Source organism: Homarus americanus, unplaced genomic scaffold, assembly GCF_018991925.1.
Source record: "Homarus americanus isolate GMGI-L3 unplaced genomic scaffold, GMGI_Hamer_2.0 scaffold6905, whole genome shotgun sequence".
NCBI lineage: Eukaryota > Metazoa > Arthropoda > Malacostraca > Decapoda > Nephropidae > Homarus > Homarus americanus.
This window is the reverse complement of record NW_024748190.1, coordinates 328126-342500: the sequence shown is the minus strand read 5'-3', so window position 1 is coordinate 342500 and position 14375 is coordinate 328126. Positions and strand designations below refer to the sequence as shown.

The 14375-nt window shown below is 40.6% G+C and overlaps 1 protein-coding gene across 1 annotated transcript in view; it reads right to left on the bottom strand.

The window, feature by feature from the left end:
* Positions 1 to 13055, bottom strand: part of LOC121880216 (mating-type protein A-alpha Z4-like) — a 15446-nt gene extending 2391 nt beyond the window's left edge. Inside the window, exon 1 of the mRNA XM_042387368.1 lies at positions 10992 to 13055. The gene's annotated coding sequence lies outside the window, so the exon portion shown is untranslated. The remainder of the gene's footprint in view (positions 1 to 10991) is intronic.
* Positions 13056 to 14375: the final 1320 nt, after the last annotated feature.

Sequence of the window (14375 nt, the reverse complement as noted above, 5' to 3'; positions counted from 1 at the left end):
CGCCCAAAAAAAAATACCAATGTTAGAAAATAAAATTACGAAATGGAGTTTTTTTTGGGGTGTTTTGTATTATGTCAAATAGTTAAGAAGATTTATTTATCGTATACGAACCTTTTTTTTTGTTAATCCGATCACTACACAATGAGCTGAAGAGTCATACGTGTTTTTCTATAATCAACGTTATTTTTTTTGTATATAATAACATAACATAACATAAGACCAAATACAAGCTGAAACAAGGCCATTATGTGATTTGAAAAAGACAGTAACTTCCTCTATTTAACCGTAATAATAAAAAAAAAACATTGCTTTTCTCTTCACCTTACTCAGCACCGGACTATTATTGGTTGAGACGACTGGACAAGCACTGAGCAGACTAAAATCTTTATCCCCGCGAGAAAAAAATAATAAAATCCTTCACGGGGTAAATAAGTAAATAAATAAATAAATAAATATATAAATAAATAATAAGACATCCAACAGTGTGTCTACCTAATTTAATATAACATCAAAAAGCATTAACTTGAGGTGGATTAATATCACGTTACGATTACCTACCCCCCCCACCCCAGATTACGAGTAGTTTACCTGATGCTTAAACACTCTTAACACTGCCTGGTGGGAATAGGTTAGGTTAGGTTAGGTTAGATTAGGTTAGGTTAGGCTAGGTTAGGTTAGGTTAGGTTAGGTTAGGTTAGGTTAGGTTAGGTTAAATTCACGTTATGGTGTTTACTCTTTAGGTGAAATAAGCTGGAGGGCCTAATCTTCAGGTGATTGGAAATTCACCTCACGAAATATCAGAAAATGACAGAATATGGTTGACAATTTTCATCAGCTTAAGTAGTAGCGTCACCCACACAGGAAATCGTCATGGCAACGGATCAGCTGACGGAACGATAACAACAACAACAGTAATTACGTCACTGACCATCCCGTACGAAGCGACTACACCCACCTACATAACGGACACTCGACTTAACGGACAGTCAACTTAACGGACAGTCAACTTAACGGAAAGTCAACTTAACGGACAGCCAACTTAACGGACAGTGATGGTACAATTTTGAAGCCTGATCGAAGCTCTTGTTTTTTTATATTTTTTTTACATTATAATTAAGTGAATAACAATAAACAGTAGTTATATAAGCACGAAATCTTAAAGTAAATATTTATATAATAATTCATGGTGACTTAAAATTATATTATAGTCCTCTCTCTCTCCTTGGTATCCTGCCCAATCTCGTCTCCGAGTCTGGGAAAATCCTAAAATGCCTCCTTCAGGCCGTGAAAACTACACTCCAACGACTGAGGTTGTTGGACAAGAATTCTATCCTAACCTAACCCATCCTATCCTGAATTAACCTTACCCTAACCTAATAAAACCAACCCAACCAAACCTAACATTATCCAACCAACCCAACCTACATTATCCAACCAACCCAACCAAAGCTAACTTATCCAACCAACCCAACCAAACCTAACATTATCCAACCAAACCCAACATTATCCAACCAACCCAACCAAACCTAACATTATCCAACCAACCCAACCAAACCTAACATTATCCAACCAACCCAACCAAACCAACATTACCCAACCAACCCAACCAAACCCAACATTATCCAACCAACCCAACCAAACCTATTACCAAACATCCAACCAACCTAACATTACCCAACCAACCCAACCAAACCTATTCCAACCAACCCAACCAAACCTAACATTATCCAACCAACCCAACCAAACCCAACATTATCCAACCAACCCAACCAAACCTAACATTATCAACCAACCCAACCTAACATTATCCAACCAACCCAACCAAACCTAACATTATCCAACCAACTTTCCTAATCCAGTAAAGCAACCTAACCTAACCTAATCTAATTTGATCCAGTTAATCCAGGGGAAATTATCAGCTGAGATTTAGTTCAGGGGAAATTGTCAGCAGGATTTAGTCCAGGGGGAAATTGTCAGCTGGGATTTAGTCCAGGGGAAATTGTCAGTTGGGATTTAGTCCAGAGGGAAATTGTCAGTTGGGATTTAGTCCAGGGGAAATTTTCAGTTGGGATTTAGTCCAGAGGGGAAATTGTCAGCTGGGATTTAGTTCAGGGGGAAATTGTCAGCTGGGATTTAGTCCAGGGGGGGGGGAAATTGTCAGTTGGTAGTGTTACATGTGGTAGTGTTAAGATGTGGCTCACACGATTGAACTGTACTGTTCGGTTATCTAAGTCTCTACTTTATTATGGAATTATTTATATTTTGACTGGAAGCAGCGAATAGTAAATATAATAATAATAATAATAATAATAATAATAATAATAATAATAATAATAATATCAATAATAATAATAATAATAATAATAATAATAATAATAATAATAATAATAATAATAATAATAATAATAATAATAATAAGTTCACCCTCTCAAAGCTATTTCCCGTGACCTTTACTGATGGTATTCTTGGCCATAACAAACACCTAAATAAGGTCAAGGATACACTCATCTGCTATTCGAGGATCCCCGCTTAAAGGTCAATGCGTATGTTAGTCTATTTTTCCCAGGAATATGGATTAACTGCCAAGTATAGGATAGCATGTGGAATAATTAAAATATTTTCCCCCGAGATGATTAACGCACGTATTTTTTATTTATTCTAACATACGCACATATACACACACATATACACATACACCAACACACACACACACACACACACACACACACACACACACACACACACACACACACACACACACACACACACACACACACACACACACACACACACACACACAGAGCTCCTGATTTATGTACTGTACAACCCTGTAAATGTATTGAACGTATATCATTATGTCTAATTCATATTAAGTTTATATTTTCAGCCACCGGCTGCAACTCTATTAATAAACCGTTTATTATTATTATATCTCTCTCTCTCTTTTCCCAACTCGACTTCCTCACTCTTGGTGATGCCGCTGGAGTGCAACATGTCGATGAAATCAATAAGTTCAGGTAAGGGGGAAGAGGAGGAGAGTGGCAGCCAGAGACGACAAACAAGGGACGGGGATCCTCCTCCAGTGGGATGCCAGACGGTATCCGATTACCTCCTACCTAGTCACTCACACCGACTAGATGGTATTCGATCCCTTCTAGTCCCCCAGAGACCCAAGTAAACACCTCTGTATCTATACTTCCAGAGTAGTAAGATATACATATCGGGTTCACCCTCTTCTCTAAGGCGATAAACAGCGATTAATCTCCGTGGAAATGGGAGTTAGAAGAAGAGGAGAGGAGTGAACAGGGGAGGAAATGAGAAAAGCGACGATGATTTCTGCTTCAGGTCTAGGAGTTGAGGCATCGCCATAGGTCACTGGGTTTCAAGAGTTGCTAAGCGTTAAAAGGCAGGTAGCTCCCTCTTAAGGTCTCTGGGGGGAGGGAGGGAATGTAAGAGGGAGTATGGGGATGGAATTAAATGGGAATATAGGAGGGACGAGGGAGGGCATGTGGGAGGGACGGAGAGTGAGAAGGAGATGGGAAGGGAGGAAGTGTGGGAGAGGAGGGAGAGAGCAGGGAGATGAGGGGAGGGGGAGTGCTGGGGATTGATGGAGGGACGGGGGGAGGGGAGGGACGGAGGAGGAGGGCGTGGAGAGTGAGGAGGGGAGGGAAGGAGTATGGAAGGAGGAAGTGGAGGGGAGGAGAGAGTATGGAGATGAGGGGAGGGGAGGCTGGGGATTGATGGAGGGACGGAGGGAGTGTGAGGGGGGAGAGAGAGTATAGGGCGAGGGAGTATGGGAGGGAAGGGAGAAAGTATGGGTGGGAGAGGGAGTATGGGGAAGGGAGGGAATGTCGGGATGGGGGGTGGACTATCCAGGGCATAGAGGGAAGGGGAGTAGGGAGTGTATAAGGGAAACGAATGATGGGAAATGGGGTGGAAGAGGGTAAGGGATGGATGAACAAGGAACGCATGGGTGTGGTTGGAGAAAGGAAGGAAGGAAGGAAGGAAGGAAGGAAGAAAGAAAGGAAGGAAGGAAGAGTTAAAATAGATGACTGGATTTCAACACATTCATTTTCGAGTCCCTCACAACCCATCAGTGACATCGCGAGTACAACACACTGTATGTTAAGCTTGTCTGTATGAAGTCTGTGTGTATGAGTGTCTATGTATGAATGTTTTTTTGCAGGAATGTTTGTATGTATGAATATATGTATACGAGTGCTTGTGTCTGTATATATAAGTATCTATTAGTGTCCGTCTGTATGAGTGTCTGCTTGTATGAATGTCTTATGAATATATGTATGAGTGTGTATCTCCATATTGAACCATCATCATTGAATGGCTATGGGAGATACCTGGAGATAGATGGTGACACTTGATTACCTGGAGATCACCATACTTATACGGAGACAATTCCGATGCTCACACACAAAACCGCCACGACGTGTGTGTGTGTGTGTGTGTGTGTGTGTGTGTGTGTGTGTGTGTGTTTGTGTTATATGTGAATCAGACCCCAATTCTAATAGACCCCAACACAACCTATTAGGATTGGGAGGTAGAGGGCCCAATTATGACTAATCACCAATCCTGATACTTGGCTTGGGGCCCATTACGACTTGGGGCCCACTAAGACTTCATGGTTCCCCAATCTTTCAGGTGAACAGCCCCCGGTAGCATAGTGGTCCCAGCACCTGCGTTATGATCGTTTTTATCTAGATTAAGAGATCACAAGAAGCTTCCCACCTGCCCTGCAGATCAGTCAGTGGTTGACGGTATTATTAGGTGCTAACAGTTTAACTCGCCAACCTAACCTAACCTAACCTAAAAATTTTATTTAATTTTTTTAAAGTTAAGTTTGGTTGGCTCTTGTCGCCTACGATATGGCGCAGATACCAAGATCACGCAAGAAGTACACCAATCCTTTAATATCACCATAACCACTACCATAACCTTGACCACCAGCACTACAGTCATCACTACCACTACCACAATCACTGTAGTCACCCTCACCCCCCCCCCTCACCCCCAGCCTCAATTATGGAAAACTTAAGCAGTTAGAAATGCCAGACGTAGCTATTATACAAATAAACCCCAGTCAGCACCAGGCAACAGTAAGAAAACCTGGAGTAACATCAATTCTATTCACAACAGGAACATTCAACCCATGGCCCCTCACTCAGCTTTTATGATAAATAATTCAGTTGTAAACGGAACCCTCCCTGATTACCAACCACTTCAATGATTATTTTATCAATGTTGGCAAAAATCTTGCAGAGAGCATCCCTGATAAACCACGAGGAATTTAGAACCTACCTGCAAAACAGACAAAAAAATGAGCTGTTCTTATCCCCTGTCACGGGAGATGAATTACTGACCATCATAAAAATGCCCAAAGATGCAGCAGACAGGCAATGACAATTATACCAGAGAGAATCATTAAGAAAGTAGCCCACTTATTAATACCTGTTCTACACATTTGTAACTCCTCCTTCACTAGTGGTATCTTCCGGATAAACTGAAAATTGCCAACGTTCACCCAGCATACAAAACTCTGGGGACAAAGGTCTCTTCAAGAATTACTGTCCCTATCAGTCCTCCCAGCCTAAGTATGATACTGGAGAAGCGAGCTTGTAGTAGACTAAAGTCCTTCTGCAGTCCCAATAACATCCTTACAGACTCTCAGTTTGGATTTAGAGCTACAAGTTCAGCTGAGAGTGCTCTGCTATCCTTTACTAATGACATCTTAAGCTCCTTTGATGGCAGTCAGTTCACAGTCGGAATATTCCTGGACCTCTCTAAAGCCTTTGATACTGTCGACCATATCATCCTCCTTTCAAAACTTGAACATTACGGCGTTAGAGGCTTATCCCACAATTGGCTTACCTCACATCTGTCTAAGAGGAAGCAGTTTGTCTGCTATAATAATCATCAATCTGATTCCTCACCAATTTTGTATGGCGTCCCTCAGTGTTCCATTCTCGGTCCTGTACTGTTCTTGTTGTACATAAACGATATAGTCCACACCAGCACACTCATCAAATACAACTTATTAGCAGACAATAGTAATCTTTATGCCAGCAACTGAAATCTCCATATGTAATATGGAATAAACTGACCTTAAACCTCGAAAAAAAAATCTTTCACAGAAGGAAAAACCTACCCCCAGATTTAGACCCCCTGTACCTTGGTAATACAGTCCTCAAACGTGAAAAAAAATTCCTTGGGGTTAATGCTGATGAGAAACTTAGCTGGAGAAACCATATACAAGCCATTTGCAGTAAAGTCGATAAACAGTGCGGTATCCTGTATCATACTAGTCAGTCACTCACTCTTGCAGCAATGAAAGAAATCTATTATGATCTTGTTTACCAACACCTGATACACTGTCTCTCACTATGGCTCTTCAAAAACACAACCCCTGATTACTGCACAGAAGAGAGTTATGCGGACAATGATCTACTTGAAAAAAAAAATTATCAAACGAACTAACGATTTGCTAAATTGAAAATGTTAAAATTCGAGGATATTAACACATATTGCTGTGCCCTATTTGTTTACAAAACTGTCAATCACTTGACTGACAATAATTATTTCCAGTTCCGGAATAATCAGAGATACAACTTAAGGCACCAAGAGCAACTAAGACCAACCCCCATGCGCTCCTCTCAGTCCCAGACCTCCATAAAATATAATGGTGAGAAGGTGTGGAACAACTTACCCCCACCCATCCGAGCAAAGACTACGCTCCCTTCCATTAAACCATCTCTTAAAAAATATCTATTGTCTAAGTATTAATATTCTTGTAATACCTACTTTATATTCCTGCTCATATTGTATCACCAAAACCATTATATCATACATTGTCATGTAGATAGATAAAAACTATCATTGCAATAACTGTAGTTGCCGAGTAGATATGATACTGACAGCTCTGTCCTCTTGTTCTACCTTAATACAACCCATGTTGTACTGCTTCCCTCCTTTATCATATTTATGTATATCAACACCTCTCTAAAATATGTATATACTACTTATAAATAATGAATCTGAAGACTTCCTAGACGCAGTACAGGACAATTTTTTGAAACAACTAATTACAGAACCTACTAGAGGTGACAATATATTAGACCTAGTATTAACAAATAAAGAAAATATTATCAGAGATATCACAGTAGGGGAAGAACTAGGTAACAGTGATCACAGAGAAATCAGGTTCACCCTAAATTGGGAAACGAAAAACAATGACAATATGGTCAGAGTCCCAAACTTTCGGTTGGCGGATTATCAGGGGTTAAGAAGGTACCTAGGTGAGGTCACCTGGGAACAGTCACGTCAGTCACCAGTAGGAAGGGGTGAGGTCATAGATGACACAACAATTGATCATGACTATAATATATTCACTAGTATACTACATAAAGCACAAGAACAAAATATACCATACAGGAAAATTAGGTCAAATAAGAATGAGCCAAGGTGGATGACCAGAAAACTTAAACATGACATAGGAATAAAGAAAGGAATTTATAAGAAATTGAAGGGAGGGGAGGAGCAGCTCAGAAATAGGTATAATGAACTATCTAGGAATATTAAGAAATATGTAAGGAAAGCAAAGAGAGACTATGAAGTCAAAATAGCAAAAGAATCCAAGGTGAATCCCAAGGGATTTTTCCAGGTATATAGAACAAAAGTCAAGGACAAGGTTGGGCCCTTAAAGTCAGGGAGGGGAGAAGTGATAAATGGCAGTGAATAAATAAGCAAAGCATTGAACAACTACTTCTTATCAGTTTTCACAGAAGAAATTTGCGAGGAAATTCAGGGCGGGCGATATTTAAAAAGGAGAAAGGAAGAAGAAATAAAGAATATCACTGTCGAAAGAGGATGTTCTTGAAGATAAATAAGCTAAAGACCAAAATCCCCAGGGCGAGGATGAGGTACCACAAAGGTCTTGAAGAGTGTGAGGAACAGATTAGCGGACCCCTCGTAAATTTATTTACAAAATCATTAGACACCGGAGTTGTGCCAGACTTGTGGAAACAGGCAAATGTAGTACCCATATTCAAAAAGGGAGACAGAGCATCAGCGTCAAATTACCGGCCGATCAGTTTGACGTCAGTAGTGGGGAAATTTCTTGAATCAATTATAGCAGATAACATCCGATCGCATTTAGAGAAAAGCAAATTAATCTACGACTCTCAACATGGGTTTACAAAGGGAAAATCTTGTCTAAAAATCTGCTGACATTTTTTAGGAAAGTCTTCGAGGTAGTAGATAATGACGAAAATTACGATGTTATTTACTTAGACTTTAGCAAAGCATTTGACAGAGTACCGCATCAGAGGCTTCTGAGAAAAATTAAGGCTCATGGTATCGAGGGGAAAGTTTTAAATTGGATAAAATCATGGCTTACCGATAGAACGCAGAGGGTCAGCGTAGATGGTGTTAAATCTGAGTGGGGTCGTGTAACCAGTGGGGTTCCCCAGGGGTCAGTACTAGGCCCACTCGTGTTCATAATCTACATAAATGATCTAGATACTGGGATCAGCAGTGACATAAGCAAGTTTGCAGATGACACCAAAATGGGGCGCAGATTAATTCAGGGCAGGATGCAAATGCATTACAGGAGGATCTAAATAAACTGCAGGGTGGTCTGAAAAAATGGCAAATGAAATTCAACACCAACAAATTTGGCGTGCTTAATATTGGAAGAATGAAATATTGTCGTGTACACAGCATAACATCTAACCTAGAAGTCTGACTGTGAAAGAGACCTAGGGAGTACTTATGGCGGACCTACGGCCTAGAAAACAGTGCGTTAATGTTCGAAATAAGGCAGAAGCAGAGTATTGGGTTTTATATCTAGAAGTGTAAGTAATAAAATTAGAGGTCTTATTGCAACTATATCTTGCGCTAGTCCTAATTGCACCTCGATTATGCGGTTCAGTTCTGGTGCCCTTATTATAGAATGGATATCAATTCACTAGAGTCGGTGCAGTGAAGAATGACGAAAATGATTCCGGGACTTAGAAACTTTCCATATCAGGATAGGTTAAAGAAACTAAACTTGCATTCCCTAGAAAGACGAAGAGTGCGGGGAGATATGATAGAAGTATTCAAGTGGGTGAAAGGAATCAATAAAGATGATATAGATAAAGTTCTTATAATATCCGAGCAGGATAGGACTCGGAACAACGGATTCAAGTTGGATAAGTTTAGGTTTAGGAGGGAGATAGGAAGGAACTGGTTTACAAATAGGGTGGTGGACGAGTGGAACAAGCTTAGCAACTTTGTAGTAAGTGCTGGAACGCTGGAAAGTTTCAAAGGGAGGATGGATAGATTCATGGATGATAGAGAGTGGTAGTAACTCTCGACAGGAGCTGCCATGCACACTGCACAGGCCAACCGGCCTATTGCAGACTCCTTATTTTCTTATGTTCTTATGTTCTTATGTAACATTCTGATATGTTCTTATTACAACCTGTTACGTGGACTATTTCAGATACTAAATGTTACATAATACTTCCTTGAGATAAAGGTACAGTATATAACGGGTGCCTACAGGAGAGCTCAGGTTCAGCCATGTTAATATTGTTATTATTATCCACTCTGTATCTGTGTTTTTTCTGGTTAAATAAACTGTTTCAATATCACTTAATCACCACAAGAGACTAAAGAATTTGTACTTAAGTTTTACGAGTTGTTCACCACCATCCACACCCCCCATAGAGTAACACCCAGTAACAGCTCATCTTACTGAGAGCTTTGTTGACAGTGAACGAGGTTTTACAGGACCAAGTTTACTGTCTCATGAAGGTGAATATTACTGATGAATTAATACAGAGATATACTGATTGCTAGTATAGCTGAAACGTATACTCAATATATCAACAAGTTCGTGAGGTTTCGTTCAGTCAGGATCGTAATACGTTCCCTGGTCTTGTTGCCCCTTATTGACTTAACCTTTATGATTAAACTTTCATACAATACATATACGTTCAACTGAGACACCAATGTTACACACAATTAAGATGATACGTTCACTAGCGATACTATTTAACAACACTATCGCGACACGTTCACTAGCGATACTATTTAACAACACTATCGCGACACGTTCACTAGAGGCTATCGTATTATATAACACTATTAAGCCACGTTCACCTGAGGCTATCGTATTATATAACACAATTAAGCCACGTTCACCTGAGGCTATCGTATTATATAACACTATCGCAACACGTTCACCTAAGGCTACCGCTACTGCCACTCCAAACGGTCTTTATCGACACACATACTTGACCACGAGATAAAAACCTTCGATTACACAGAGGATGATCCACTTGTGAGCCTCGGGTGATCGACAGGTGAAGTCACATACGCTACCGTGAGTTACTGGGAGGTGAAACTAACTGTAGTGTGTGTGTGTGGGTGTGTGTGTGTGTGTGTGTGTGTGTGTGTGTGTGTGTATGTGCTTGCTATATTAAAAAAAATTATAGCTTAAATTACACACAACATCTTAGGTGTGTAGGAAATAACACACACACACACACACACACACACACACACACACACACCATCAACGTGTTTGTGTTAATTCTCAACCATTGAGAACTACGAAATGGGACAAAATCTTGATAAAATTTAAAAAAAACATTACAAAATAAAATACAAAATAAAACGAAGAATAGGATGGAAGAAAGTTTATAAAGAGTAATGGTAATAAAAGCAGGGAGAATGCACAGTTGCTGATAACTGTATAATGCAAAAAATGAATAAGATGGAACTCCGATACAAATGAATAAGAGATGGAATAAACACGAGATGAAAAACAGAACCGATAATAAAGTTTCCACCTCATACATAATAATACAACACTCTTACTAAATATATTTTGTATGGGTATACCTGTACGTATTTCACACTGTCTAATATAGTTTATTCACTAAAACACACATTCTAAAGTACAGTATATATATATAAGGTACATTATTTACCTTTTAAAGAGAAAACAGCAGCAACACAGACATCCAACTTCATTCATCCAGTGTCTACAGGTTCCCATCTACTTGCAGCAGGAGGTCTTTTAACATTCCTGAAGAACCTCCCATTCCAGTCAGGCCCAAAACCAGCTCGTCCAGTAACCAGTCTGTTTGGTAGTTGGGTTCCGGGAATGGTACTGTCGTGTTCGAGTAATCGGTCAGCGAGTATCTGTTGCGGGTGTTTGCGTGTCCAGGTAACAATTCGTTGGTATTGCTAGTTTAAAAACCAGTTATATGGTATTTGTGTATCCAAGTACCAGTCAGTTAGTCCTCCTAAATTTTAAACATCTAAGTGTCATTTAGCAGAATAATTATACATCAGAATGATTGTTTGACATATAATCGGTGTTCTAATCCTTTACTAAGCATAGCCAGATGTTAGTAGCTCTTATGAAAACTGTTTAGTCTATACCTCATTAACAGTTGTGGTCACTGTTTTGTTTTCCTGAAGGAGCCAATCACTTGTTGCTGAGTTCTTCCTTGCAGCTATAGTTATGGGTGTTTGTTTGTAGCAGTCTGACACTTAGGAACCAGTACCACGGAATGGGTCTTCTTTTTTACCCAGTGTGTCTATTAGTAGTACTATCATGAGCCAGTCTGTCTATTGCTAGTACTACCATGAGTCAGAACGTTGTGTTGAGTACTTTGAAGAGTAATTCAAATACTCTGCAACTTTTTCATGAGCCAGAATTTTGGGCTTCAGTAAATCCAGGAATATATGTTATTGTCGTTATTAAGTCGAGAACTCAAGACTTGGTTATAAAGACTTCATGACACCTGAACTTGCCAGCTACGATCGTTTCCCGACACTGTAAGATGACACAAAAGTCAAATAAAGAGATTCAGCTGTCGATTTTATTCAGAGTTCTTCAGACTGGTCAAGACGAGACAGTTTACTCTCCCTAGGTAAGTGATCTTGAGGCTTCATGAAGACATCAATTAATATCCAATGAGGTAACTTGAAACTGAACAGGATCAGTGTCCGTACCACCCACAGGCAGGCAGGCAGGTCTGGTCGCTGTTGTAGACCCTGCAGTTTTGTATCTCAACAACTGGGTACTTTAAGTCTTCCAGAATAGATAAAAAACTATTAAATTAATAGATGTCAACTAACTTTCAATGACAACTGTGAAAGATAATAACAGGGGATTAAATGCGAAAATTACCTAACCCCTGTGATTATACAGGTGAGGTCCACCGAGCCTTGTGTCATTTCCAAATTAGCTCTGGGTAATTTGGTGGTAATGAGACCTCGCACCTGGGCTACACACAGGTTGTTGCTGCTCCGCTAAATTTCAGGTCGTGACTTGCCGAAACGTTTGACACTGTTATGAGAGAGAACACGGTTAATTTCCATTTGGTCGTGACCACAAGAAAGGGCAAAGTGTGCAGGTACACATGTAATTAAATTCTCTATGGCGGGGCATTAGTTTGTACCGTCACTCGAGAGCCGCTGTTCTGCATGTGAATTAATGACATAAAACTCGTTGTAATTCTAATTTCATCGTCCATCAGACGTCCTGAATCAATTTTCATCAGTCACTGAAGGTCTTCGTGATAAAGTCATGTGATGAAGTGCACAGGTGAGAGACGCTCAACACAGGTGTTGTGCTCGGTAAAGGTCACTAACTGGTGAGGGTTTGGTTTACCTCCGTTAAACAACTCAGATCTTATTTAAACATATCAACTGGTATCTCGTTCTGGTACGAGATGATAATTTCACTTTAATATCTAACATTTAAACAATCTGGACCACGGCTGCACTCCTTCACGATTCCACAAACTCACTTGGGCTTCGGGTGCACCTGTGTACAGAGCGCTTACTGCCACACAACGCCACTGTTATGCTTATCCCAATGCTGCCTAACAATCACTACCGCTTTTCTAAATTCTCCTACGAGACAACACATCAGGTGCACGAGCTCGGTAAGTTTCAAAACAACTCCAAACAACAGTGAACACAGACAGAGGACGGGGCACTAGAGCGGTCCCGGCGGCCAGACGCAAACTGGAGTGGTGATAGCTTGTACCCACGGGGCACACCTCCCATCAACACTGTTTATCTTCTTATCTCCACCTGCTGAGGCCAGTGTGTACACCCACCAGCTGCTAGTTATGTCTAATGCTTCTGCCATGTCATAAATAAGGTCTTTAGCAGTAATTAAGTTAAAATAATATTAATAATATATTAATAATATAGAGACCTAATTAAAGGGGTTACGTCAGCGTGATAAACAGTTGAACTGTCAGCATCCGGTGGGGTGTAGTGAACCAAGTCAAGACACATTCCTCAACACAAACTTGACCTTTTTAAAATGTTTGTAGGCAAGTTGTTCACCCGGTCATGTGGGGCAGACGGTTGTATGTCGTATCTGTTTTAGCACCACAGTTCTATAGTTGACCTTGACACGTCCATAGACGTCCTTCTTTGAGGACGTCAGGTCAGGACAAGTAATAAAACTAATCCCTATAATCAAAACTAAGCTGTTAGTTCAGGTTAAAATCTAAAGGTCAGGTCAAACTTAAATCAAACTTGAATGTGTTTGTGAACTTAAAGGCGTGTTAAACATATCCAGTTGTCCTGTACTGTCCTGTCCAGTCCTGTCCTGTACTGGGGGAGTTAATATGTCCTCAATACTCAAGGTTTGCTGTACTGTTTAAACTCAAGAGATTCAGTGATGGCATGATGCCGAGTTGTAGGGCGAAAGATACATTATGTAGACACACACACACACACACACTACATCCTTGACCACCGAAGGGTCAAGACGTACCTGGCGCTCCTCTCGGAGCAGCCAGGTCAACTGTTAAGTTGGCCCATACCAACCCCCTCCCCTGAACCCTCCTCCCCACCGGAATATCAACAAGTTCTCGCCAGAAGTTACAATTTCATTTAGGAAAGGAACGGAACCAGTGTTAAACAGAGGTGAACAGTGGTGAACAGTGCTTAAGTCAGTGAGAACAACTCAACAGTAACAGTCGCACCCAAGTTAACCTTCACACAGTGAGGTCCCAGGTACCCAATGATAACGGCCCCCGCGAGACCCAACAACAACCACCGATGTGTTAATCCGTCTACGATAGGAAGGCCTGGGACCAAACCTCACTCATATAACACCATCTGTGAGGGAATTACTACACCACATGTCCCTCATAACACCATATGTGAGGGAATTACTACACCACGTCAAGTCCCTCATCACACCATCTGTGAGGGAATTACTACACCACGTGAGGTCCCTCATAACACCATCTGTGAGGGAATTACTACACCACGTCAGGCCCCTCATAACACCATCTGTGAGGGAATTACTACACCACGTGATGCCCCTCATAACA